We start from the raw sequence: 23,910 nt of genomic DNA, 5'->3' as shown, positions 1-23,910 counted from the left end.
GCATGAAATAGTGAAAGAAATTTGGAAAGGATGAACTTCCATGTGAAAATAAACTTTAGGGTCAGGTAGACCTGGCTGCAAATTCCAGCCCTGTCACTTTGCTATACGACCTTGAGTAAGTTACTCAGCCTCTCTGATCCTTACTTTCCTAATCCATAAAAATGGGAAGAATTTTTCCTTGCTTCTCAGGATTGCGAAGAATTAAATGAGGTAGCATATGTGAGATCTCCCAGCACTGTCTCTTATGGAAAGTTGGTCCTCCCATGTGTTGGTAATAATTCTAACCACCACTTATTCAGAGCTTACTATGTGCTGGCACTGGATTAAGCAGGATACAAGCATTATTTTAATTAGTCCTCACAGTAACTTTGAGGATGGTGTTAATATTTTCATTTTGCTCATGAGGAAACTGAGGTCTAGAAAATTAAGTAACTTGCTCAAGGTCACACAGCTAGTTAGAGCTAGGGCTCTAACTAGAAGATTTGATCCCGAGTCTTTGTGACATGGAAGTGGAATTCTTTGTTCCTACTGTGCTGCCTAACTTTCTTTCATTATAATTTCTTTGAAACTGGCCGGCAGGGTGGCTCTCACATCTGTAATCCCAGCACTTGGGAGGCTGAGATGAGTGGATTGCCTGAGCTCAGGAGTTTGAGACCAGCCTGGGCAACATGGTGAGACCCTGTCTCTATTTAAAAAAATTTTTTTTGTTGTTGAAACTTTGCATAGAAAAGGACGTAAAACTTTAGGGAAAATGTCTTTCAATCACTCACTGCTGTTGCAATTATTTAAAATAGAATCTGAGAAATATACTACTTTGAGTAATTGGGAGCTTTTGAAAGTGGGAGAGTAAATAGTAGAGGAATGAACATTTGAAGACCATACTCATTTTTATTTTGAAAACTTATAGGAATAGTGATCTGGTAGAAAATTAATACATTTAATCAAGGCATGCAGAATGTACAGAGACTTTTTTGGTAACACTTATTCCAGTGATGTAGTAGGAAAATATTCCTAAAGGCACAACTCAACTTCCAGCAGACATCTATAGAAATAGCAGCATCAAAAATGTATACGATTTATAAAATTTGGAAAATTTTCTGAAGATCTTAAGTAAAAAATTTAATATTAGTAAAGTTTTAGAAAGTATTTAGAAAATTTAATATTAGTAAAGTTTTTAGTAAAGTTTTTTAGAATAAATATAGAATAGGTGTTTGTTGGCTTACATGAAGGATGAGGCATAAAATGCCCAACATATCCAGTCATTCAGAATCTGAGGCAGTATCCAGGGCTTAATTAGGAGTTCTGGCATTTCCTAAATCTATTCGTTCCATTAGTTATCCCAACACAAATGTCTAGAAAAGCTTCTACTAAAATATTCAGGTTGATTATTGGAAGCTGTCATTACTGTTCTCTTTGAATGAAAATATTTAAAGGATTTGTTCCAGAAAATGCAATCTAGCCAGGAACTCTGTCTTTAAGGTGGGACTGGCATGGCTAGTCCCTACAAGCTTCCATGATCCAAGTACAGATTTACTGTAGTAAAGAAAAATCTGAGTCAAATGTCTGAAGAACAGGGTGTGATTTAGCTAAAAGTGCCAATTTTGTTACAGCATGTTTGGAAAAGTTGCCCCCGAACCGGCTGTCATGAGTATTTCTTACATTAAAATAATTCCCACTGAACTTTTTGAAAGTAAATAGCTGGTATCCAAGAATCTCCCAAAATAAGCCATTGGAAAGTCTCATGAGGACAGGAATCTTTGTCTCTGGCTCTCACCATAAACCCGTGTTGACTGTGAAATGAGAGGGAAATTATGTCTGCCACAGTTCAGCCATACCAGGAGTCTGGCTTTGTGTTTGTTCTTACATTTGAAAGCTTTCCCTTAACAAACTCGCAAATTCCTGGATGTTATAGGAAACATTCTTCAGATAAGTTTTGGATAATAACCTTGATATGATCCAAGTTGTATGCGGCAAATATAAACCTGCTCTAATATTATTATTGCATCTCCTAAAACTCCCCATGGATTTGAACTCTAGCAGAGATAAAGCAGACGCCAAGATGGTCTCAACTAGACAAATGTTGAATAGAACAATTGCTGCCTCCAATTGCTCTTGACACAAGTATTTGGTGGGATGGGGAGGAGGACAGGGTGTTGTTTGCTATTCATGGACAGGCTCTTTTCTTTTTTATTCTGCAGACAATGATAACTAATTAATACTGCAGTGTCCTCAAGGTAGGACACATGGGTCAGGTCCTCTGTACCTGGACTTCTAATCATCTCAGATAAGGAGAAAGAGGAAGGAGCAGTAGCCACCTGCCTTTAATAGATTTGTTGCTTGGTTTTCTGGCAGGGCTCTGCCAGTCCACTTTGGCTTGGGTGTGGGGTGGGCAACTTCTCACCAAGAGGTCCTCAGGAAGAGAAAGTCTTGGGAGGAGGGGCAGCGTGACAGATGAACCATCGGGTTGAAAAATCCAAATATGTTCATCCTTGGTCTCATCTTTAATGTAAGCAGTTGAGAAATTAAGTTGCTCCCGCTGTGTTAGAGTGCCTCAGTTACCCCAAATTTAACCATCAGCAGAGAGCACACGTACATCCTAGGGGCTGCTGCTAGCAGCAGAAGATAATGCTTTTGCATACATTTCTAAGCACAGTGTGAAATGAGTCCCTAGTGGGAGGAAGCATGACCAATGAGTATCAGATGTTCAGGCTTTCTGTGTGACTCCAGCCAGGGGCAGGGCTGCAGGTAGGTTAAGACAGGGTTTAGGGAAAGAAAGGAATTTGAAGGCAACCAGAGCTCCAGCTTAACCAACCCCACAGTATAAAATGCATAAAGAGGCAAGTGGGAAGGAGGATGAGTGGGAGGCAGTGGGATAAAAGAGTGGGGGTTGGAGGGTGGGGAAGATCTTTCCAAGCCATATATGAGAGCTCTTGTTAACTGGCCTGACCACTCACCAGCAGGGTGACCTTGAGTATGTTACTTAACTTTTCTGGGCCTCACTTTCCTCATTTGTAAAATGAGGATGATGAGTGTACCTAGGTCATCAGATTCTTAATGAAGTCCAAATGAATACATGTAAAATATTCAGGTCTGTGCCTGGCAAATGGTAAGTGCTCAATAAACATTAGCCCTTGTCCGGAGCTGCACGCCCCGGCCATAGCGAATAATAATTAAGGATTAAAAGCCTGAGCTATATTCATTTCCACCCCACACCTTCTCCCTAGATTTACCTTCTTCCTTGTATTAATACCGCCATTAAAAGATGGCGCTCTTCCCGCTTCTTCTTCATTCATTTTTCCCGCGCCCGCGAAAAGACTACCTGACAGTGCAGGGGCAACATGACGTTCTACTGGAGAAACCGAAACCTATCTGGCCACGCCTTCCGCAATGAGGTCATTTCCGCCTTAGCCCAACCCCTTCCCCTCCAAATGTATATAAGGCATTGCATTACCGCCATTAAACGAGACTTGATCAGAGCACTGTCTTGTCTCTATTTCTCGTGTCTCTTGTTCCCCAAATTCCCACCCCCTCCTCCAGGGCCTGTTCTGACTATCCCGCGGGACGGGATAAGCCCTTAGTATCCGTGGCTCAGGCTTGCTTTTATGGTGTGGTTTCATTAGTTTACCTACAGTTTGTACTAAGAGAGGGCTCTTTTGGAACATGCAGAGTGTTTTGGAATACCCAGGGAGGCTCTAGTGGGTATTACTTCATAGTTTGAATAAAATGTATGCTTGTTCGGGGAAAACTTGGAGATCCTTAAGAAATGTCTTTAAGAAGGATTACACCTGCCACTGAGTGTGAATTATTTAATTTAGTGTTTCAAATAAAAGAAAAAAAGACTTTCCTTACATATGTACTCACTTCATAATATAATAGGACACTTAGGGTCTCCCTCTCTGGTTTACTCAAAAATAAAAAGGCAATTAAAGAACTTCACAAAACATTCAGTTTCAAAAAAAAAAAAAAAAAACACTGAGGCGGTGCATATCTTGAGAGCATTTCCTTTCTTCTGCAGGAATGCTTTCTCATTAGATCTCAGTTCAGCCTGCATCTGGGGGTTGGGAGGGTGCTGGTTTGAAACAGACCTCTCTGTACAAATCTACAAAGAGATATGATTTTGAAACCCACCAGAGGGAGAAAGATGGTATGAACTTCCAAATAACTACATGGTCAAGAACTCACAGGACCTGAAATTTGACATGTGATCAAGGCCAGCACAGGCCTTTGAGAAACACAGACAAAAGTTATTGTAAAGGTGATACATTAACTGGTTCAGTAAGAGAAGGAGGGCAATACTGTTTTAAAAATGTTTTTTTGGATTATTTAAATCATAAGGGAGTAAGGACTTACTCCCTTATGATTTAAGTAAGTACTTACTCCCTTATGAGATAGCTAAGAGTAACCTTAAATGTTAAACATTTAAGGCTAATTGAGATAGCTAAGCTTAACCTGTTTAGGGCTAATCTTAGGTATCGCCTTGCCAGAGCAGTCAAAACAGTTGGTACAAGGTCATTTTAGATATAAACCAGAAATAGTATGGAGGCATAATTATTATATCGAAAATACAAATCACAGCAAACACATTTTTCTAGAGACTCAGTTATGGTTTTGGTCAGGAAAAGAATCTTTGGTGTATTTTCACTAGACTCTAGCTTCATGGGTAACCTAGGGACTAGTACTGAAGTTACTGGAAAGTCACTATTATTTGGTGTTTCTTCCAAAGTCTATCATTAATATGTCTCTGACAGAAATTAACTCTGCAAAAAGCACTGTGGATAATCTGGGTTTTAATCTAGGGTTTTGCAAGTTCATACACATGACAGTGGCCTAAGGCACAGAAGGACCAAACTGAAGTGGGTTGTTACTAAATTGTTTGCATTCAACCTTAGTTTTCTTCTTATTAAAAATGTTTTCAGGGCAAATAATTGCTAATGCTTCATAAATAGAAAAAAAATTACACATCAAATTGCTGTAGTTCATAAGGAAGGAGAGAATTAAAAAGAAAAAGAAGTTGAACTCTATCATCTGAAAGTTTAGGATCAGAACCTGGGAGCTCGGATCTTGCGCATCAGTGACAGTGTGATCCTGAATAGATAAGTTAGCTTCCCTACATAGGAAGCTGAGTAAGTAACAATCTTTCTGTTACACATTAGGAATACTTTGTGAACATTTCTACTGTGTTTACACAACACAAAATAAAGTGATTGCTGATTATTTGGTTTAGGTGATCAGTGAAGGTGGCCGAATCAGCCAAGATAAGCCTGAGACTCATTGTCCTTGACTTGTCTGCCTTGATTACTTACATGGGTCTTAATTAGCCAGTGGATTGCAGATTTCCTTTCACTTTGTGCTCAGCAAATTTGATGGCAGAGTTGTTTTCCTCCTTGGTGGAAATGAGCAATATTTATATTGCTGAGGTCTAAACGACAATTTTTAAAGATGATTAAAAAACTAGAGAGTGGGAAATTTTAGTTTACTGAACCTCTGCTTTCTTTTTCCTTTCTCCCAAAAGGTGGCTCCTCATTTCCTTCGGTCACCTGTTTCGCTTCTAAACCAATGACTCTCAAATTTGAGGGAGGATCAGACTCACCTGAAGGCTGGGCCCCACTCCTAGAGTTTCTGATTCAGCGGGTCTGGGGTGGGACCTGAGAATTTGCATTTCTGACAAGCTCCCAGTGATGCTGCTGCTGCTACTGGTCCAGGCACCACAGTTTAAGGCCCACAGAGGGAACTGGCCTCCTGTCAGTTTCTGAATCGCCCCTGTGGCTGGAGATCCACCCACAGTCTTCATCTCTGCCTTGGGCTCTTGCTTCCTTCACTGCCTGTCTCCACTTGGATCCCAGGCTTCTCTGGGAGCTCCCAGCTGGGAGCTAACATGCAGGAGGCCTAATTCCCCCCACCCCCTCAAACACATAACTTATATGTTTTTAAATGAAAGGATAGAGAACAAGAGGGAATTACAAGCAGGAGTGAATAATGTGAAACTGAAGCTAAATATAATTGCTCTGAAACACTGTTCCTCAACCTTTTTTTTTCCTTATCACCCTTCCCCCAAAGAAGACCTTTAGACATTTTTTTTTTCCTAATTGCACTCCACCCCACCCTTTACTCCACTCATGAAATTTAAACTCCACAGATACACTGTATATTTGCTTATTTACTCTGGCCATTTGGAGGGCCACAATCCATTATAATATCTAAGATTTTGTTCATCCACTGAGAACCAATATTTGCCCCCTTGGAGATGATAACATTCCTACTGACAAATGCATTTTCTAGTCAAGCAAGGTAAAGTCAGTAAACAATGGAAACTGTTCATGGGTTCCTCTGTAGGCACACTGCCCTTCTCAACCTTGCTCCAGCATTACCAAGGCTTCTCTTGTCTCCTCTGAGAATGGCTTATTCTTCAATTTTCTTAGTACTGCTTCTCTGCAGCTCTCCTTTTCAGAAAAACCCCATCCCATTCTTTTACCCTCAGGCCTAGAAAGTGATAGAAAGGGGAACAATAAAGCCACTTAAGAGATCTACAACTCTCCGTTTTCCTTCTTAGTTCCTTACCAACTGACTTCACGGGTGAAACTCTGCCAAAGGGGGATATTATATTAGAATCGGTACCAGATGCTTCCCTCCTTTTGTCTGACCAGGTAGTCTCATGATACCACAACAGCATTTCCCAAGGTCTGAGTTATTCAATTAATAATAACCCCATGGGGACTTTGTCAGGATAGTCAGTGGGAAGCTCCAACCCTTCAGGAAAGGTCCCCTCAAGGTTTCTTCACTGCTGAGATGTGCAGAAGTTTCTCATTCTCCCTGCAAGCTTTGGATGGGTGAATATGAGAACGTCTCCTTCACCTCCCTCTCCCCACCCACCCCTTCCTCCCCACACACAGACACCACAAACACACACATGCAAGCATGCACAAAGAAAAAGCAATAATTCTCAGAGACTGAATAATCTAAATTCAGGGCAAGAAACCTTTGTTTCTTCTAAATACAACTGGGAATATTTGTCCAAATTCCTGTGCCCACAAGGGAGATAGACTTTTACATTTTTTATGCAGAACACTTTCAGTTCCTTTCTCCTGTTGCCAGATAATCCCCTAACTCCTGCTGTGAGAAGCCCATTAGAACATCTTGCCAAACAACAGAACTCTCTACCCCAACTAGAACTAGAGCTGGAAATTAGAGCTTTTTCTTCACTTGGCGTCATTATTTCCTTTATTGAGCTCTAAAGTAGAAGAGGAAGCTTAGGCCTTGTCAGCCTCCTGCCCACAGTAAACACCTGGAGAGATAATGGCAGGTGGTGTGCTAGGAAAGTATTGTGCTGCCAGTCACATTTTTAAAAAAATGGAAGTCTGTTTCATTGGGATGGGATATGTACTTTTGTGCCTCTTCTAAATGGAAAAATGGAATAAATATCACTTAATTCACTGGATAAGATCTCATATCTAGCACAGTTGATGGATTACCAGCCAAGACTCAAAAGAGGCAGATGGCAAATGCTTGGGCCGAAAACCATATCTCTAGCAGATCGGAAACGGTGGCTCTATTACAATAGCATTGGCCATGTTAGTGACTCCTACTTCCAGGCCTGGGAAAGATGTTAGAGGTATCCTAATTCAGGCTGCTTGTCTATACTGAGGAGTGACCCAGAGGGGCACAAACTGATTTGTCTAGGGTCAGCCAGGTGAAACGGAAAAGAGCCAGAGCTCAAAACTAAGATCTTCTGATTCCTACCTGGATTCCTTCCTTCCTTCCTTCCTTCCTTCCTTCCTTCCTTCCTTCCTTCCTTCCTTCCTTCCTTCCTCTCTCTCTCTCTGTGTCTCTCTATCTCTCACAGGGTCTTGTTTGCTCTGTTGCTCGGGCTGGAGTGCAGTGGTGAGATCTCAGCCCTCTGCAACCTCTGCCTCTTGGGCTCAAGCGATCCTCCCACCTCAGCCTCCCAAGTAGCTGGGACTACAGGCGCACACCACTATGCTTGGCTAATTTTTTCTTTATTTTTTGTAGAGATGGGCTGCCCAGGCTGCTGGATGTTTCTTTTTACCACACCAGGACACTTCCTGCATTTCCTTCTTCCTTTGTTTTAAAGTCAGGATTATGGTTTCTTCACAGATATTACTGATATGTGTTAAATCTACAACAGAAAACCTGAAAGGTTTGTCTGGGTTTAGGCTCCAATTTCCTGAAGATTTAAAAGGAGCAGGATGACCTTTTGGGCTTATGAATCAGAGTGGAGATAGGAGAGACCAAGAAGGAGACCCAGCGGTTTAGGACAGCTTTCCTATGTTTTCAAGAGCCTCAGAGCAAGAACCCCAAAACATCTTCCTATGGCTGCCACATGACCAACATGGAAACTAAATAAGGAAAAAAGGAAGCCAGGGGTGCGGGCAGGACAGATTTCCCTTTCCTTCTCGAGTTCCTCATCTAGCATGTGAAACTCTACAAGCAAGATTCAATGACATCAGCATCTTTGGTGAAAAAGTAGACAGAAGTGGAGGGGTTACAAGAGAGGAATTAGAGACCTTGACTTGCCTGACGAATGCAACATGGGCATCCCACAGCTTACTTAGTGGAAGCACCATCTGAAGATGGCCTCAAGTACAGGATTGGAGCCCAGATTAAGCTGTAACCTGACCTAATTAAAATTTAAAAAATAGTAAGCTTTGATTATGTGCCAGGGAAGTGTTGTAGGAAATAGACAAATATGACATGGATTCTGATTTCAAGGGGTTTATTATTATCTAGGAGAGAGAGAGAGCTGTACACAAACTACTAAGATGCAAGACAGAATGTGACTGTGCTATTAAAAAAGTTAAAAACAAAGTTCTCTGGGAGCCTGAGGCTATGGTTGCAAATGAGCTCTCAGCCAGTATCTTGTGCATCTGGGCCACCATCAGATGTTAGAGAAGGCAGAAGTGAAGGGCCCATGCTAGGGAGTAGGTGGAAGTAGTTGGGGGATTTGGTGATAGAGAGGTTTTCCGTTGGCTGAAGAAGCAACTACTTCTAACTAGTCATTTGTGATCATTGAGGTCAATTTTCAATTTTAGTTTATGTATTTGCATTCCTAATTTTGGTGAAATCCCTCTTCCTGCTCACAAATTTGTGCTTGTAAATGACCAGTTGCTCTTTTCACTTGGGCAGTTAAGCAACAAAAGGATTGCATGTGCAAATTCAGGGGTTTAGAGATAAACACAATGGTGTTAGTGGTTGCGTAACCCCAAATCGGGAAATGGAAAAACTAAGAGACAACTGTGAAAATCATTACTAATGTTTTCTTTCTGAACTATCAAGAATAGATGGGGTAGAAAATTTCCTTAGACAAAAGACATGGTGATTTTCTTTTCTTCTGTTTTTTGAGATGGAGTTTTGCTCTTGTTGCCCAGGCTGGAGTGCAATGGCACAATCTCAGCTCACTGCAACCTCTGCCTCCTGGGTTCAAGCGATTCTCCTGCCTCAGCCTCCCAAGTAGCTGGGATTACAGGTGTGCACCATCATGCCTGGCTAATTTTGTATTTTTAGTAGAGACAGGGTTTCTCCATGTTGGTCAGGCTGGTCTCAAACTCCTGACCTCCCGGTGATCCTCCAGCCTCGGCCTCCAAAAGTGCTGGGATTACAGGCCTGAGCCACTGCACCTGGCCAGGACATGGTGATTTTCTAAGTCGCTTATGCCTTGTTATTTGAGTCAGCAGGGTCAACATTAAAAATGAAAGAATACAACAACAACAAAAACCCAAATCACAAGATCTGGAATATTTTTGGCCATTCCATTTCAGTATAAATGGGTCTAGAAATAAAGCCTAGGCACACCCCGGATAGCGAGTTTGAGGTTTTGCATGGCAGAGATGGCCAATGATTCACCAAAACTTTACCCTCCTCTTTCCGTAGCGGAGTTGTTGCTGGGAGGTGGCTTCTAAGATGGAGGCTACATTTTTTAGCATGTCGTACCTTCCTGACTCCTTGCATCCAGGTGGTCATTGATAAAATGTGACAGAAGATGTGCGTGTCTCTTTTTCTAGGCCCAGACTTTTAAGAAGTGGGTGGGGGCATCTTCATTTTCTTTTCCCCATCTGCTGGCTGGATGCAGATGGGTGGAACCACAAGATGGAAATAGCCTGGGTTGGTTTGTTTGTTTGTTTGTTTTTGCTTTGTTTTTTATTTTTTGTTTTTTGTTTTGAGACGGAGTCTTGCTCTGTCGCCCAGGCTGGAGTGCAGTGGCGCGATCTCGGATCACTGCAACCTCCGCCTCCCGGGTTCCCGCCATTCTCCAGCCTCAGCCTCCGGAGTGGGTGGGACTACAGGTGCCCGCCACCACGCCCGGCTGATTTTTCGTATTTTTAGTAGAGACGGGGTTTCACCGTGTTAGGCAGGATGGTCTCCATTTCCTGATCTCGTGATCCGCCCACCTCAGCCTTACCCGGGGTTTTTTTAATAATCACACGGAGGAAAGGTGCCTACAAACCAGGCGCACTTGCATTGAAGTATTACATGAGTGAGAAACAAAATTCTATTTTTAAGTAAATTGTATCTGCTACCTGTAGAGCTACAGGGGTCTTCTGTGGTGAGCTTCTCTGGAGGAAGAGCATCCTTCCTGTCCACTGATGTTGGGCTTGGCCATCTGACCTTCTTTGGCTAGTGGACTGTGAGCAGACATAATGTAGACTACATTCCAGCAGAAGCTTCAAGAGCTATTGCATGACTCCGCGATGATTCTTTCTCCTGTTCTCAGAACAGCATTTAACCTGGATCCCAGACCCAGAAGTGACATTTAGGCTGGATCCCAGATGAAGAAGACAAGTGGAGCGGAGGGGCAACTGACACGTAGCCAACATATTCCATAGCGAAACATAAACCTTTGCGGTTGATATGAGGATTGCTTGTCACTGGAGAATAACGTGGCAAAAGCTGACCGACGGATTGTGCTAAACCACTGACATTTTAAATAGTTATCTAGGCTAGCATTTGGTGTTACCCTACCAAACTGGAAGGATTGAGTGTGTGGCAAACTGGGGAGTGGGTAACAGTGAACAAGATACCATAAAACATTTTTGTTTTAAAGTAAAATTAAATGCAAAATACTCTAATGGAATTAAAAGTCATAGTAAACCAGCCTAAGCAACATGGCGAGACCCTGTCTCTAAAAAAAATACAAAAAAATTAGCCAAGTGTAGTGGCATGCACCTGTAGTCCCAGGTACTCAGGAGGATGAGGTGGGAGGATCACTTGAGCCCAGGAGGTTGAGGCTACACGGAGCCCTGATTGTGCTACTGCACTCCAGCCTGGGTGATAAAGTGTGACCCTGTCTCAAAAAAATTATTAAATATTAATTGACAAATCACAACCTGGTAAAACTGCAGACCAATAAATTCATTTTCAAACACAAATTGAATAACGCATCATTAAGGTAGTGGACCACTCTTTGGCTCCACGGAGCTATCTGACTTCTGCCAATTGAAAGCTCTTGGCAGAATCTGAAGAGGTGGGTGGATTGATGCCTAAAGATAGAGATGATCCTATAAAGATTCCTCTGTTTCTGCAACCCCAGTACAACCTGACTCTGCCCATAACCCCCTTCATGGAATGTCACAGGAGAAGCATACCAGAAGGGTGCAGATAGGCTGACACAACAAAGTAGTCTTTAAACTTGTCATTTTTGCAAGAGACTGAACCCTTCACAGGGACTAACTACTGAAGAAAAGGGCTGGGTCATTTTGGAGCTCAAGGACACTTGGAGATGGCATACCTTGTGAATGTCTGGAGATGGGATGTGGGAAGGGGTAGAAAGAAAAGCTTGTGATGGAACCAAAGTGATACAACTGCCCAGAGGCCCTAATCAGCTAATACCTGGGGATCTTGGGCAGGTTACTCTTATCCCTCACTTGATCAACAGGATAGTTATGAATAAGAGATGAGTAATTAAAAAAAATAATTTTAAAATGTTGTCATAAGAAAAAAAAATGAAAATATGCTCCGGTAGATTGAAAAAAAGTCTGTCGTATTTTTTTTTCTTTATTTCATTATGATGAGGGAATTTATTTCCATAAACAATAAGTTTATAAAAAATAGTGAAGACATAAAAACAGTTATTCATAAGCTAGAGAATAATAAGGTCCTTGGTGATGTCTGATTGAGTTGCAGAAGGCATGAGGTTGCCACCAACAGCTCAGTCAATACCTCCATGCTCTCCACCACAGGAATGTGGGATAAGGGGGTCTTGTCATTCGCGGTGCTACCCAGCTCTTTTAAAAGTCGGGTTGGCTCTGTCACATCATACTCTGGCTGTGGTTTCACTTGAGTGACACTGTCACTTCATTCAACATATTCCATTTGGCAAATATCTTCCATTTTTACCCTAGTGACAATCTTCTACAATTACTTAACATGGCAGCCTCTTTGCGATGTTAATGGATATTTTCTAAACAGGAAAGGTGGATGGTGACAAAGACCTGGCTTAGCTCCTCACTGCACATCATATCACATCCCATTTTGGCTGATCATCAAAAACACTCCCAAACCACGCCATCAGCTCTAAACTTTATTTGAAGCAATTTATGTGGAAAGTTAACTATATTATTATGAGACTAGTCTTAATTTCTTCCTTGTTTCATTAAGAAATTAAATGTGTGAAAATTAGGAGGTTAGTGTATCATGGGAGTTGAAACCGTGGCAGCAGTATGTAAAGTCTATGTCTGGGAATGGTTGAGGCCAAGAGTCAGACCGTGCAATGATTAGTATTGCGGACTTCAGGGAATAAAACGGATCTAAAGAGAACTAGGCTGCCAGGCACAGTGGCTGACTCCTATAATCCCAGCACTTTGGGAGGCCAAGGCAGGTGGATACTTGAGGTCAGGAGTACGAGACCAGCCTGGCCAACATGGTGAAATCCTGTTTCTTCTAAAGAAAACCACAAAAATTAGCCAGGCGAGGTGGCAGGTGTCTGTAATCACAACTACTCAGGAGGCTGAGGCACAAAAATCATTTGAGGCTGAGGCACGAAAATTGCTTGAACTTGGGAGGTGGAGGTTGCAGTGAGCCTAGATTGCCACTGCACTCCAACCTGGGCAATAGAGCGAGACTCTGTCTAAAAAAAGAAAACAAAAGATAACTAGGCAATAACTTTTGCCCCTTTCTTTCAGTTCTTTCACTTGTAAGGCACTTAGTAAAGTCCATTTAGTTAATACCAAACATGCATTTAAGTGTTAAACTACAGTCAAAGATTTTATTCTTTTAAAATGCATTGAAATATTTTAAAATACAGCAAAAGATAGATTTATTTATTTATTTATTTATTATTTAATTTTGAGATGGAGTCTCGCTCTGTCGCCCAGGCTGGAGTGCAGTGGCACGATCTCGGCTCACTGCAAGCTCCGCCTCCCGAGTTCACGCCATTCTCCTGCCTCAGCCTCCCGAGTAGCTGGGACTACAGGCGCCCACCACCGCGCCCGGCTAATTTTTTGTATTTTTAGTAGAGACGGGGTTTCACTGTGGTCTCGATCTCCTGACCTTGTGATCTGCCCGCCTCAGCCTCCCAAAGAGCCACCACGCCTGGCCAGATTTATTTTTTGAATACTAAATATTGGTGTCAACATAGCACAATTATTGTAATTCAAACTTCGTATTTTGTTGGAAATGTTTTCGCATTTATATTACTACTATGTACTTCCAGACTGACCTTTCTTTTTTCCTAGAAGAGCAAATTGGAGTTAGAGGTGAGGGAAGTGGCAGAACAGGATGCTATAAAATTGATGAACAGCCTGTAGGGACACAAGACACTAAATATTGATCTTTGTTCTTTCAGTGAGGACTCTTGCGTTTCTAAGAGTGTCATTACAGCCATGGCTGTATTGGTTCATCTGATCTGCTGTTCAGCTGTGGTTGCTCTCAGCATTGAAAGGACGCTTTGTTCATGGGGTCAGCTGACGACCAGGGAGTTTTCTAAAGTGAGACTTATAGTGAGAAAATTCCTCTCTATGTGTTATGTGAGATATTTGGGGTATGTAGGACTGTGAGGCAAGGAATACAGTTTGCTTTTAAAAATGACACAGCTAAAAAAGATGGCATAGCTTATACATTCAAATTAGTGTTATTCTTCCAGGAATCATATTGGGAGACATGAACTTATCCTAGTAAAGACACCATTTTGCAAAGCATTTTGGAACTCTTTATCTTAGAGTTGCCTTTAGAACCAAGGTTAGGGTCTGTAGACCCCTTGGGACTAAATACTTAGTGTTTTACTTCAATTTTTAGCCACGACACAGAAGATTGATTATTTATTTTTCTCCCTTCTAGATTTAACTCCAAATAACTTGGGATATTTAAAAAAATTAAATCTATTCATTTACTCATTCATCCATTGATTCATTTTTTCAATAAGTACTCATTGAATGCCCCTGCATGTCAGGCTCTGTGTTAGAAGTTGAGGATTCAGTGATGCATAAGACAGAAACAGTTCCTGCTCCCTTGGAGCTGATATAATAGGAAAGACAGACCAAAACCACCCCCACCACAACAGCTAACAAACAAATTAATAAAACACTTCAGAGTTGGAATAAGAGCTATGAAGGAACAGATAAGGGACTGAGCTAGAGAAATAACAAGAAGAGAAAGGTAGGCTGGGTTGGAGTGGGAATGGTGACATTTAAGCACAAATTCAGTCTTAAAGGAGGTATCTTTGCCACCACTGGGAGTATTTACATGAATAAACTTTAATTTCGAAGGACAAATTTCTCCACTGTGTAGATATCTTTCTTTCTTTGCAATTGAGAAGTTCTCTGTGGGTGACTTTTTTTTTTTTTTTTTTTTTTTTTTTTTAAGATGGAGTCTCTCTCTGTTGCCCTGGCTGGAGTGCAGTGGCGCTATGTTGGCTCACTGCAAGCGCCGCCTCCTGGGTTCACGCCAGTCTCCTGCCTCAGCCTCCTGAGTAGCTGGGACTACAGGTGCCTGCCACCGCGCCCGGCTAAATTTTTGTATTTTTAGTAGAGATGGGGTTTCACTGTGTTAGCCAGGATGGTCTCGATCTCCTGACCTCATGATCCACCCGCCTCGGCCTCCCAAAGTGCTGGGATTACAGGTGTGAGCCACTGCGCCCGACCTGGGGTGACATTTTGAGGCTATGTGAATTTCCTGTTTTCTGACAACATTTTAATGCCAAAAGATTTACCCAGTTTCATAGCTACTAAGTCACAGAACCATGACTGTGATAGGAAGCTATATCTCCTATTCTCCGTCTCATGTACTTCCACCTGGCCACACTTGTCCCATTCATGGTACATGGACATTTCAGGAGAGGTTTGGAGAAGTCAGGGTGCTAAGAAAATCTAGGTGCTATTTAGACCTTTATAGTTTATTAAGTGAATTCAATAAGAAAAGTTTCATTAGAAGTTCTCATTTTGTGGGAAATAATTAGATTTCCCTTGATGTGGCTAAGGAATAAATGGCAATACTACTAGATAAGTAAATTATTGCTATTGTTACTCAAAAGAAACAGATGTATGACCAAGTTTCCTGCCCCCAAATATTCTTAAACAAGCTTGGATCCTGTTTCCTTTGCCCTTTGTCACTTTGATTGCCAGTGTAGATTTACTGGACAGAGACTCTATGCTGGGCATGAGTAAAAATATCTTTCTGTAGAATCATTAACCATAACTTTATATCACGTGAATTAATGTTCACTTTTTTTTTAAACCAGGCTGGACGTGGTGGCTCAAGCCTGTAATCCCAGCACTTTGGGAGGCCGAGGTGGGCGGGTCACTTGAGATCAGATAGAGACCAGCCTGACCAACTTGGTGAAACCCTGTCTCTAATAAAAATTAAAAAAATTAGTTGGGCGTGGTAGTGTGCGCCTGTAGTCCCAACTTCTCAGGAGGCTGAGGCACGAGAATTGCTTGAACCTGGGGGGTGGACGTTGCAGTGAGCCGAGATCGTGCCATTGCGCTCCAGCCTGGGTGACAGAGCAAGACCTTGTCAAAAAAAGAAAAAAAAAACCACACACACACGGTGGTGGCTTTTATGTGAATCAAATTCCTTTTACTGAGTCTTTCTAACCCTTAGGAGCTGTCCCAAAGACTTCCTGTGTCAATGTAGTCTGTGGGGTAATTGAATTAGGATAATAGGGTTGAAACATTTCATAATTTAATGAGTTTGTGGATTTCTTATTCCCAGAATTAAAAAGAACCTCTATGAATGGCAAATTTAGTAATTATCAAACTGAACAGAATTTGACTCTATTTAACCAACTGGCACACACTCTGTAGATAACAGCATGATCTAGTATTTATGAAGAGCCTATTCCCCCTGCTCCTACCCTCAGACACCAGAAATTCATTAAATGTAAAGCCTTACATAATTCTGTAAATAAACTCACTTATCTGGAATGTTCCTAGCCTCTAAATTAGGTATTAAAGAAGTGATATCATTCTTTTGGGACAGGCCTTTGGCTTTCCCTAAATGTAGTGGCTAGGTATGGCCCAGAACACAAACTGGCTACAGTTTGATGGAATTTAATGAATAACAACAACAACAACAATAATAAAATGCCAAGTCCCCTTAGTGTGAGAGCAATAAACAATTGAATTCTTGGGAGAGAGATGAAAATAGGATCTAGTCCTTAAGTGGCCTACGGCCTAGCAGATTCCTTCTGGCCTTAGGTTACATACATTTGGGTTGATTTGGATTAGAAACATGAAAGTACACATTTTGCCTTTAATTACAAATTTTTTTTCAGTAGTACTCTTGCTAAATGTCCAAAGAAATACAGAGCTAGACAATAATAATAGCTTACATTCATGTCTCAAGTGTTTTACATGGATATCTTTTAACCCTCACAAATAACCCTAGAAGGGATACTATTATTATTTTCCCCTTTGAAAGATGAAGAAACTGGGATCCAGATATGCTAGGCAACGTCCTGTGGAATAATCTGGCTGCAAACTCAACAAACAGAATGACTGCAGAGTCTGAGATGATAAGGACAGGTGATACCATCTCCCAAACTCTGCTGCCTCTCCACTAAGGGGTAGCAGATTGATAGCAAGACTCTTTCATAGGAGGATCACTAAGTGTTTTGCTTGAATGTAATGATAACTTCCCCCAGCAATCCTTCTGTGTGGTTTATAGTTTTGTTTTGTTTTTGAGACAGAATCTCACTCTGTCACCCAGGCTGGAGTGCAGTGGCGTGATCTTGGCTCACTGCAACCTCCACCTCCCATGTTCAAGCGATTCTCCTGCCTCAGCCTCCCAAGTAGCTGGGATTAAAGGTGTGCTCCACCATGCCCAGCTATTTTTTTGTATTTTTAGTAGAGATGGACAACCTCTGTGTTCCAAGTTCAAGGGATTCTTATACCTCAGCCTCCCGAGTAGCTGGGATTACAGGTGTGAGCCACTGTGCCCTGCCTGGTGTGGTTTAAAAACCAAGAACTGGGCTGGATACAGTGGCTCATGCCTGTAATCCCAGCACTTTGGGGAGCCCAGGTGGGTGGATCACTTGAGGTCAGGAGTTTGAGACCAGCCTAGCCAACATGACAAAATCCCACCTCTACAAAAATAAAAAAAATAAAAAAAATAAAAATTAGCTGGGCATGGTGGTGAGCACCTGTAATCCCAGCTTCTTGGGAGGCTGAGGCAGGATAGTTGCTTGAACACAGGAGGCGGAGGTAGTGAGCCAAGATTACGCACTGCACTCCAGCCTGGATAACAAAGTGAGACTCCGTCTAGAAACAAAACAAAACAAACCAACAAAAAACAAAACCAAGAACTGACTAGAGGTCCATCAAATAGAAAAATGATTTGTGTTAAGGCACTCCTTGCAAAACTGGCAGATAGGGGCAGAAAGAGAAGAGGCTCTTACCTTCACTTGTGGGACTTCACCAATGGCCAGTGCTCTTCTGAACTCCACATAGTGAAAGACAAATAGCATTCTTTCCAGTCAGTGTGCTCATTTGCTACTCCTTCTGTATTTCTCCCTAGGGGCTAACATTCCTGGCAAAAAAAATTAAACCAGGATCATAGCCATAGAAACCAGATTATAAAATTGCTTCCTATCTGAATTCATATTCTAGCCTTTCTTTAGTACTTTCATAAACCATCCCAGACTGATAGAATGATCTTTTTTATGACTCATGGATATATTTTACTTTGCCATTTTTATCCTCTTTACTTTGAGGCAGAAGATCAGATGATGAAGAAGATTCACCCTGTAGTGCTACATAAGATTTTATTTTACCCTAACATGTGGACTATGGACCTAAAAAAAGAAATATGTTCAGCTTAGTATTATGTATAAGAAATACTTTTTAAAGTTTTATAAAAACATAATCCAATGATAAAATATATTCATTTAAAAAGCATTTGTTGAATTCTTTCTAGGTGTCAAGCACTGCAGTAGATTCTGAAGATACAAAAATAAATAAAACATCATTCCTGCCCTCAAGACACTTACACTCTTATGTGTAACATTGTGTGACCATCTGTCTGGGCCTTCCTAAGACAGTCTTAGTTTACACCTGTTTTCTCAATATAAGTATAAATAGCACCCCCTTTCACTCTCAAGTGTTCCTTTTTAGATGATAAATTATATATACCCTAGTAATAATATTTCCCACTAGATGATGTTTTTAAAATACTTGTAATTCTTGGATATAAATAAAAAGTACAAACAGTGAAGGACCAAAAATGTACTTGACACTCTGTCTTCATTTTGAAATCACTATTTCTGTCACTGAGTGTCAGTTTAAGTCAGTTCATTGGGAAAATGTGAACTTGGTTCACATTATTTTTGTTGTGGTTTTACATTATTTTACAAAATGCAACTGCTGTCCAATCTCTATAGGAAGGAAGAAATGAATGGCTAGAAAACTTAAGAAGATGAGAGAATACTGCAATAAATGGAGATCATAGTATGTATCATATCATATACTCAACTCCAGTTTTGGTACAGGCCAAAGGTGAATAGGGCACAGAGGTCTTTAAGGGGAAGAGCAGTGTCAGGTAGAGCAGCCAAAGCAATGATTGAAGGCAGTTGTTGTCAAGGACCTCTGATCTTAAAATTCGACGTGGCATGTGGCTTTCCCTCAGACTCTGGTTTCTACTCCATTTCTAAAGACACTCAACTCAATGGTTTTTAAAACTATCCGTGATGTTCTTTTGTGAAAGGTTGGTGTTTGCAGAACTTCTCATTACACATCATTCTGTGTACTGTTGTCTGAATATGTATACGTATGTATTTTGATATTGAAGACAGACTATTTTTAGTTTCCTTTGGATATGTTTGGAGAAACTCCTAACTGTTGCTATGCTGCTATGGAAACGGTATCCACGTATACTGACATGTTTACAATGATTAAAACACTATAAACTTTCCAGGGCAAAGGCAAACAGCTTACTTCTATCAAAGTTGCTCCATGCTTTCCTTTTTTTTATTAGTTTATTTATTACTCTCAGCCCCATGTTGGAATCTGTTTCATCTGTGCCTGCATTAAAGAGATTTTTTTTTTTTTTTTTTTGCTGACGTGCATATTCATTTAATTGATTTCACATTCACAACTATAGTGGTGCTGAAAGCCAGTGAAAAATGTTCCCTGAAATAAAAAATATTCCTTGTTAGGAATTAAGAATTGAATACCTGCTAGTTTTCCAGATGAGAAATGGAAAGAATACTTCTTGAGAGTATGTTGACAATCTATCTAGAATTTTCAAGTGTAGGAGACTTTGAAAGTAGCTTAAATGTAATGATTGTAATTATTATTTGTGTATACAAAATGAATTTAAGGAGTATTCTAATTGCTAGGAAATATGCAAACCTAAAAAGGAGGTTTATTGCTTTTCTTCGAGCATAGGAAAAATTAGGTGGCTGAGAATCTTTACAATTTTTGGAGAAAAGAATCTTAACAAAGCCACAGGAATGAAAGTGAATAAGAACCTGTTTGTTTGAAGACATCAGAAAAGTGGTTTTTGTCAGGGCTGTTTTCTAGGAGTCAAAAAATATTTGAAAGTAGAATCTATAATTGTGACTCATACAGCAGTGGGTCCTGATTACATAAAAAGGCACACACGCTCTAGTAGAGCATATTTTTTAATAGAAATTTAAACCCAGAGTACTTTCTCCTTTAAAATATCTTTTCCAAAATTTGATACCTATTTTGCATAAGTATACAGTAAAACAAATTTAGGCTGTCATGATGGAGTCTACTTTCCTCTCTCTTCTACTGAAATCTCCTTTTTGTCATCTTCTTGAAATGGTCATTTTAAGTCACACATAAAAAACAAAACAAAACACCAAATAGAAGTTCTATGGGAATGGAAATGATTCACGGAGAGCTTGTTGCAGCAGGGAACTGGGCCTCGCTTGCATCTGGAGATCAGGGCTCCAGTACTTCCCCCTGACCCAGGCCCCTTTCCAGCAGTGTTTATATGCTTTCTCTGCTTCAGCTGATCAGATGATATTCCATTCTAAGCCTTTCATGGGACAATGTTTATGTGCTTTTTTTTCTTCTTCTACTCTGTGGAGAGGATTCCTCCCTGCCTCTTGGAGCTTAGCAGCACTAAGAAATATCATCCTAAGGTCACATTTAGATGAAAACCCAGTAAAACGTGATGGACTTGCTACAGCAAGTGACCGTGAGGGACACTCACAGTATGATGACTGTGGCTTGCTAGTCTAACATGGGGACAGGAGTGAGGGTGTGTCACAGGAGGTCCTAATGGGGAGGCAAATCTGCTTTAGCAGCAGCTCATGTCAAGAGGCTGGGTGTTGCGGCATTAATTCTCCTGGGTTGGGAGCCTGGGGAAGGGGGGTGTCAAGTGGCTCTGGCAACTGGACCCCTTCGGGATTACCCTCAGGATCAGGATGAAAAGGGGGAAGTCAGGCAGGGGCAGCAGCACGGTTTATGCAGAGAGCACCCCAGGCAGCCATGAACTGGCTTGCTCTGTTCAGATTTCTCTTACACAGCAGTTTTCCATTTCTGTTCTGTGGCCTCTGAGGGAATTTCCCAAATTAACCTTCACTAAGCTTTCCTGAGGGACTGTTTTTCAGGGCTGGTGGGGGAATTTCCCCCTTTTGACCACACTGTTGCCGGGAGACTTATTGCGCTCTTCATCTGGGGATTTTCTCACTGGCATTTTGCTACTTCCTGTTTCCCAAGAGTCTCTGCTCTCTGGGAACTGAAGAGTTATCAAGAGAAGGGGACAAACAGCCTTTGGGAAAAAGGGGAGGAGGGTGTATTTAATACAGTGTTGCTTTTCTTCCCCTCCTTTAATTCTTTGCTATAGTAACATTGGATTTGAAAATCAGGCCCAGGGGAGCTTGCTGAGAGCTTTGGATTGATTACTCTAAAAGTTCCACAGGAACTTGAGTTTTACGGTGTAATCACAAATCACATAAGTGATTGGTTTATTAGAATATCCTTCCTCTATTTGGGATGGATAGAAACTCCTGTGTTAAGCCACTAAAGAAATCATTACTCCTTTTACTTAGTGAAAATGCACTACCACTTGTTGAATGCTTCCTGTGTGTCAGCCATGGCACTGGGGCTTTGCATACATTTCTTATTTGATAGGGGCAACAACCTGGAGGAGTAGGGCTTATTCAGACTCATTTAATAGATGAGCAAACCAAGCCTCGAAGAGGCTCTGAGAGGTTAACTGACAACCACATTTTCCTGGCTGGTATTAAGCAAAGCTCCAATTCTGTGGGTTCCCAAAGCCTATGCTCATGTTTACTCAGCTATAAATTTGCATTGAATTGGGGATTTGTTTCATGGGTCTTTTAGGTGCTATTATCAGGAAAGCAGTGAGAAAGACCCCAAGAAGAAGCAGATCCCCAAAACCAGGGGTGAAAATATTTTAGGGAGCAGTATTGATAGTCCTTGGCTTAACCCTGTGCACCTGCCAGGCCCTTTTGCCGTGTCACCTGGAAAAAGCTGCTGAATTGAAAGGTGACAGGAATAAATATATAAAAGAAGCTTCAATACCAATTCATTAGTTCTTTCTCTTAGAGAGCCTTTCCACTTAACCACTGCTGTCACCTTGCTACTTCCTACCTTAGCTTTGTACATTTTATCAAGGGTATTAGAAATAATTCCCCTGGGGACAGGTCCCAGAATCCCTCTGACCCTGCTCTGTGGAAGTTGACATCTAGAGAAAACAATGTTCTGGAATTGCCCTACCTCCTTGACTCTTGATGCTCTTAAGCCAGATGAGTGTCTGTGCATGCATGTGTACACATGTATCTGTGTTCTTGTAGTATGAGGTTCTTAGGGGGATGAATTATTAGCCACAGTAGACCTTTGCAAAGTTCTCCAAGTATTAAATATTTTCACTTCCACTGGAGGAGTGACCAACATACACGAGGGTGTTGGAAGCAGCATGGGGAGTGACGTGGAAGTTCCTGGGAGTTCCTGAGGAAAGGGGGTGCAAAACATGCATTGGTGCCCCTTGCTTCCTGTACACTTTGCAACAGCTCTTCCTCTCCAGGGTCTGTCTAGGAGGGCTCCTAGCTGTATCGTCTTCATCCACATAGTGAACTCTGATAAGCACGAAATGTTGAGAGTTTACTAGTTGCTTAATAGTTTACCTGCATTGACTTAACTTGATCCTCACCCATGAAGATAGGCAAAATGATTCCCTTTAAAACAAAACAAAACAAAACAAAACAAAAACAGTGAGAAGATCAAGGCCCTGGAGGGTTAAAATGGCCCAAACCTACCTAAGTAGTAAGTCAAGGGGTTGAGATTCAAATATTTGTCAGTCTGATTCATAGTTGTAGCTTTATTAGGGCCAGGGGTAGGTGAATGGAGTAAATCTTATTTATTTTTTAATCACTAGGAAACTATATCACAGCCTTGAAGTTGCGAATATATGGGCTATGTTATCATTTCAAATAATCAGGCGGTAGAAAGAGAGCAAGATCCTAATCAGCACAATGCCCAGGCCAGGGAAGGAACGTGGCGTGACCTAGAGGCCCCTGGCTTGACCAAAAGTGGTATTTGGAAAAAGGGGTGCTGACCCTCTTTTGTACTAAAGGGGACATGGTTTTCTTATCTTCACTGTTTCCAAGGCATCTTCTTAGTGGTGGCTCTGCAACTAGAGAGGGCTAAACAAGCAGTGCCAGGTTTAGGCTTTCATCCCATGCTGTTTGAGAAAAAAATAAGTCTTCCCATATCTAGTACTTTACAACACTTTGTAATTAAGCAGCCGAGAATCTGTCTTTCAGTGTTTATACCCAGTCACTGGTACACATTATAATCAAAATCCCTTTTCCCTTCAAAGCAGAGTGTCACTGCCTTTTCCACTATTCTCCTGCAGAAGAGCAGGGGAAGGAAGCACCAGGGTCCATCATGGAGGTGGGAGAAAAGTTCTGCTTCCCATGCCCAGTGTGATGTGTGCCTCTCATGTACCACTCGGGGTCCAGGCTGAAAGTTGTAATGTGCAAGAACCTTGAGAAAAACACAGCTGTGTCTTGGTGGCAAGAAAGGCACTTCCATCAGGAGTCTGTCCAAGTTCTAATCCTTACTCTTCTCTCAAAGTGCCACATCTTAATCAATTTCAGTCTCTTGAATGTTGTCCCTGCTCGTTTTGTGCTGCTATAACAGAATACCTGAGACTGGGTAATTTATAAAGAACAGGTTTCTTTCAGTTCTGGAGGCTGGGAAGTACAAGGTCAGGGGCCTGCACCTGGCAAGAGCCTGTGTGCTGTGTTATCCTATGGCAGAAGGCAGAAGAGCAGGACAGTATGAGAAGGAGAGAGGGTGAGGGAGGGGGCCTGTCTCACTCCTCAATGCTGTTGGGTAGGGGATTAAGTTTCCAGCACATGAACTTTGTGGGACACGTTCAAACCATAACAAACATAAAAATCAAACCAAGCCATGCAAAAATACCCCGAAAATATGTTTTATATTCAAATTAGAAATGACATCATGT

At 41.4% G+C, this 23,910-nt stretch overlaps 1 long non-coding RNA gene across 1 annotated transcript; it reads right to left on the bottom strand.

Annotated features, from left to right (window-relative positions):
* Positions 1–20: 20 nt before the first annotated feature.
* Positions 21–22,091, bottom strand: LOC144333763 (uncharacterized). The gene is made up of 6 exons (XR_013402759.1): positions 19,913–22,091; positions 19,616–19,711; positions 17,843–17,973; positions 8,533–8,635; positions 5,304–5,419; positions 21–1,533 (listed from the first exon to the last, which is right to left on the bottom strand). It is a non-coding gene; the product is annotated as an uncharacterized LOC144333763 (long non-coding RNA).
* Positions 22,092–23,910: the final 1,819 nt, after the last annotated feature.

This window comes from Macaca mulatta, chromosome 13 (assembly GCF_049350105.2).
Source record: "Macaca mulatta isolate MMU2019108-1 chromosome 13, T2T-MMU8v2.0, whole genome shotgun sequence".
Lineage (NCBI taxonomy): Eukaryota > Metazoa > Chordata > Mammalia > Primates > Cercopithecidae > Macaca > Macaca mulatta.
The sequence above is the reverse complement of the archived record's forward strand: the minus strand, read 5'-3'. Positions and strand labels throughout refer to the sequence as shown.